The following is a 5,396-nucleotide window of genomic DNA, read 5'->3' on the forward strand; positions in this document are numbered from 1 at the left end:
GGGGGGGGGGGGGGGAACGGTGCATACAGAGGGTACCGTAATGTAGCATGTAGCACAGGGGATCACCTTCACTACAGTAGCAATCTCAATAGGGCTTATTTTTGGGGGAGGGCTTATTTTAGAGGAATCTTACATTGTAAGGGGAGGGCTTATTTTCGGGATAGGTCTTATTATCGGGGAAACACAGTATGTGTAGACCTGTGGTAACTGGTTCCACTCTCCTAACCACTAGGTGAGGAGAAGCCTTTTAGGATGGCTGCAGAACCAGAACTCAAAATGCCTTCAAAAGGCATCAGGGAGCTTTGAGCATTCTTCATAAGCTGCTCTCTTGGTTTGGGTTAACAGGTATCCAGTGAAAGTAAATGCTGTAAGTGAAGAGGCCTTGGGCATTTTGCCCTCTTAGACTCACATGTGACCCCATAAAACAGGTCTCAGTCCTGGATCTCAGCATTTATTCTTTACTGGTTTAGGTGAAGGCATTAGAGATTCTGACCCTTACAGTTTTAAAATTAAGAATTTAAATTTAGTTTTAAGTGGTCAGAAGAGTGTTCCTCTAGATGTACTAGATGTGTCTTGCATCTGGCATCTAGTATCCCAGGTTTTGTAGCCAGGTCAGCATTGATGCCCCTTTGGACAAGGATTGACTTATTTGGGAGTGATATTCAAGGTCCAGCAATGGTAACTAGGAATAGATTAGGCAGGTAGACTAGGAATCATTTGGAAGTCATGTTGCATCTGGATGTAAATTTAGTGAGACCACTATTATGTAGAAACTATGCTGTCTCAGTTTACTCACCCCAGAGACCAAAGTAGTATAGGGGAAAGCACATCACTTAGGCATTGGAAGCAAAAGGAATGTTTGTATTTTTGTTCCAGCTTTATCTTTGAAGTTTATATCTCTCTCTAAAAGCTAAGTGATGGTAATTAGCCAAATGAGACAAGGGTTGTTGTTGTGCATTATCAAAGAATACCAACGACATCATGAGGGTGATGTCTTAACATGCTTGGGGATTGGATTTAAGTGAGGCAGAACTGCCCAAAGTCATCAGCCTCACTCTTTCCTCCAGAATCATTGCAGTCCAGTGGCAAGACAGAAGTCAAGATGACTGGTGATGGCCCTGGGCCCAGGTGTCATTAATGGTCGGGTAACAGTGTGGTAGGGTAGAACACAATTGGCAACTTGAACCAAAAGAATTAGTGAAGAGACATACTTGTGCACCCCCTCAAATCGTATGTGGCCTTTGAAAATGAAACTCAATGATCAAAACAAAACAAAACAGACTTTTTGGGGTTGTCCTTAGCTCCTTCTGAGCTTAAGCACTCCTGATACTGTTCTTGCAGGACCCTGATGCGCTTTTGTACCCAACCTCTGTTATCTGTCTTTGTTTTCATCTTCTGCACATGGCTTTTTATTTTTTATTTTTTAAATCAATTGGGGCTAAGTAACTTGCTCAAGGTTACACGGCCAGTTATTTCTGGGTGTGGTGCTGAGTATCTGAGCCCAGATTTGATCCAGGTCATCCCGACACTGGAGCCAGTGCTCTTACTCGCTGAGCCACCTGGCCGCCCCTAAGCAATTGGGGCTAAGTAACTTGCTCAAGGTTACACAGCCAGGTGTTTCTGGGTGGGTGCTAAGTGTCTGAGCCTGGGATTCAATCTCCAGGTCTTCTCAACACAGGAGCCAGTGCTCTTACTCGCTGTGCTACCTGGCCGCCCCTTGCACATGGCTTTTTAGAATCTGAGTTTGTTGGTGAGTTCCTTGTGGCATTCACACTGTTATCTTGGAACAATTTCTTTCTTTACCATATCACAATTATTGTTGTTCATCTTTGTTCTTAAGAACTTCCTGACCATCACAAGCTAATGTCCCTGTAAAATTTTAGTCTATGGGATCTTACCTCTCCTGCCTCTGAATCCTTTGCAATTAACAGCTTCCTAAATCTAAGATGTATGTCAGATCTCCTCTATCATAAATTTAAGATGGAATAGTAAGTTCCTCTCACTGTTCCCATCATTTCCACCCTAGCAACCTGTTCCTTCCTGTGGGTGAGGATCAGATTCAGAACAGAATTTTCCCTTGTTGATTCCTTCACAGTTTGAAAGATGAAATTATCATTGAGGAAAGTCAAGAAATTAGTAGCTGCCATGCTTTTGGCAGCAGAAAGTGCTCTAGCAGCTGTTCAAGTAATGCAAGTTTCCCATCACTACTATATCCTGACTCTTTACCACGCTCATGATCTGTTTCTTAAGCTTATTTATTTCCTTTTTCTGTCCACATATTCAGATAACAATATGGCCTCTTTCTATGCCTCAATTAACTATTACCCAAATTCTCAACACCATGCTTCCTGCATTTCTTCACATGAGTAATATATTTTAATATACCATGACATTCCAGCCTGCCCTTTTGCCTATCCTATTCCTTTTGAATAAACCATACCCTTCAATACAAACATATTCTATTCATGGATCTCATCCCCAAGTCCCAGAGATACTTTTTTAGGGGAGGAACTTCCTCCATCCAATGCAGATCATACTTTCTTTGGAATTTATAGTCTTAGAGAGCTACTTAGGGCAGAGGTGTTAAGCACCTAGGCCTTAGACAGCATGAAACCTACAACATTCCCAAGTGGGCCCAAAACTGATTAAAATATAATTGGGAAATATTTAACAAAATAAATTAAAATTCAATAAAACATAATATTACACTTTAAAATTTTCAATAATGTGGCCCTCAGGGATTCTCATGTATGAATTAGTGACCCAATATCTATATGAGTTTGTCAGCACTGGTCCAGGGTACACAGAGGTTCAAAATAGTCAGAACTTGTCAGAAGAAGGACTTAAGATCATGTGTATCCTTACTCCAAGGCTAGCTCTCTCTCTATGGGACCATGCTGCCTCTCATTGACTCATAGATCAAATTTACCTCCATTTAATAAGATCTCCAGTTATTTATTTTTAACCAAATTTTGTACAATTGTGTATAGACATCTGAGCCTGTGAGTCTTATTACTAGCTCCTTTCTTGGATTTTTTCACCAATGCACATACTGAGTGTATTGCCTACTATTCTTTAAACATTATTGCTATTATCTATGGTTTCTAGCTTGTTGGATATACTCAAATGGGTCTATGATCCTATCAGTTATGGATATTCCTTCCTGTAATGGGAATGGGAATTTGAAGATCTTACCCACCCCTTAATAGACCTAGGGGAGAATTTGAAGACCTCCCCTGCTTTGAAAGTAAACTGTGCCCCCTACATTCTGCTGAATGTAATCACATGGAGCCTGTGGTGGAGGGAGTTTGTTGAAGGGTGCAGCAGAGCCCACAGGAAGCTGGGAACCAGAGCCAGAGAGACGGTGGGAGAGAGAGGAGGCTCAGGTAAAGAGATAGAGAGGTTTGTGAGTAAAAACCTTGTATTGGTTTGTGGGAAGGCTGAAGGATGCTGTGGCTCTCAGTGTTATTATGGCTTCTGAACATCTTTGGTACTATGATGGAATCGGCTTACTGGTTTTGGGATTGGCTTTTCTGGTGTCTAAATAAATGTTTCAGTTCTGTCTTTTATATGGAGACTTTAATATATTTTGTGATTGAATGTCATGCGATATCTATAGTCACGGTCTTTATTGTGATCGTTGGCACTACAAATATCGCATCAGTAATACATTTCCTACAACTCAGATTGCAACCCATTTATATCTTTCCATCCTATGCAATTCTTAGCCATATTATTTTCTAACTTTACCACAGGGTGTCCACACAATGTTCCTCGATTTCTCTTGAGATGAATACCCTAAGAGCAAGTGGACAAGGCTGTTCACTGGGTATTTCTCACTTTCACCACATGTGCTGCTGAACTTAGGACAAATTAAAATGGAAAAACATCCAAAAGGGAGACAGAGAGGGGTGTGGTGGGTGTGAGTAGGTTGTAACATATTAAAAATAAAGAACTACAAAAAAAAATAAAAAAACAAAAAAAATAAAGAACTACAAAGAATTATAGTAACTATAGGGATATTATCAAAGAAAGGTAGGGTAAAAAAAAAAGGATCTTTGCTTCTAAGGGAAGTCTGAGGTTAATGAAAGGAGTTTTGCAATTTCCCAAAAGTAGTCCAGTCCCTTTTCTCCCCTTTTTTGTCTTGGGTCGAAGTTATTTCTCCATTGTCTGCTGATATTAGAGACCCTTAGATTTCCTGTGAGGTGGGAGGGAGAAGCTCCTCTGCCCCGTGGCAAACTACAGTAGCTGCTCACCAATGGCCTCAAACCCATGTGCTGCCCAGGTAAGCTTGAACCTGGATCTCAAGGCACTGCCTCTTCTGCTTTGGGTTTCTTTCCCTGAGCATAGGTAACTAATTAGAGATCCTAGGACGGACCTTCAGCCTTAGAGGCAACCCTTGTTAGTCCAAAAACCAAGGAGCATCTGGTTCCTCCTGTTAGAGCAGCCAGAGGAGTTTTTGGTAATTATATCCTTCTCAGAGAAAAGGCCACTAACAGGAAGTGAGCCCAAGCTATGACCTGTGGCTGAACAGAAGACATGGACCTTGTAGTTTGGATAGTACACAGCTAAGATGAAGGTGAAATAGTTATTAGGAAGTCTTGCAAAATGTTTCATGTTTTGATGTTTTAAATATTGTCTTCCTGAGATAGCATAATTGGAGTTTCATTTCCTGTTTTAAGGCTTTATCAGTACAAATGTAGTGAATATGCTCCAACCCTCTCTCCCAGAGCCAAACAGGCTACAGCTGCCTTTCATGTTCTAGGACAGTGGTATCAAACTCAAATAGCAATGGATCTCTACAGGCCACATAGTGACTCAGAAAACCACAAATTAACATTATATTTTATTGGATTCTTATCTTGTTAAAAATTTCTCAATTACATTTTAATCTGGTTTCAGGGTACTTGGCAGACCACAGGCAGGCCATGTGATTCACAAGTTTGACATTTCTGTTCTAGGGTGCCCTGAGAGGTTTGGGGGAATGTCTCCCTACTGCCATTAGCTTAATCCCCCATCAGCTGTATTGTCCTCCTACTATCAAACACCAGTCACTTACACCCCAGGTTCATTTTGCCACTTAATGGCTTCTACAAAGTGATATTTATTTCAGATATAATAAGAAAAATATACACATATTCCCTCGTAGCACCTCACTGACACACTCTTAGATCAATTCCTACATAACACTGGTCCCCAAGTTCACATCCAAACGTGGCCTGACTGCCAATTGAGTGCTCATCTCATCTTCCTTGGCTGGTCTGCTTCCAGAAAGTCACTCCTCAAGGTCATTTGATCTTGCTCTTTGGGGAATTGATGCTACATTAGCTACAGAACCCAGACTCTGGAATGCTGGGATGCCAGAGCACCGCTTATTTCTTGGGGCTTCATTGCTT

This window comes from Petaurus breviceps, unplaced genomic scaffold (genome assembly GCF_028583685.1).
Source record: "Petaurus breviceps papuanus isolate PSGF00001 unplaced genomic scaffold, PetGlider_PUasm1.0 118, whole genome shotgun sequence".
In the NCBI taxonomy this organism is placed as follows: Eukaryota; Metazoa; Chordata; class Mammalia; order Diprotodontia; family Petauridae; genus Petaurus; species Petaurus breviceps.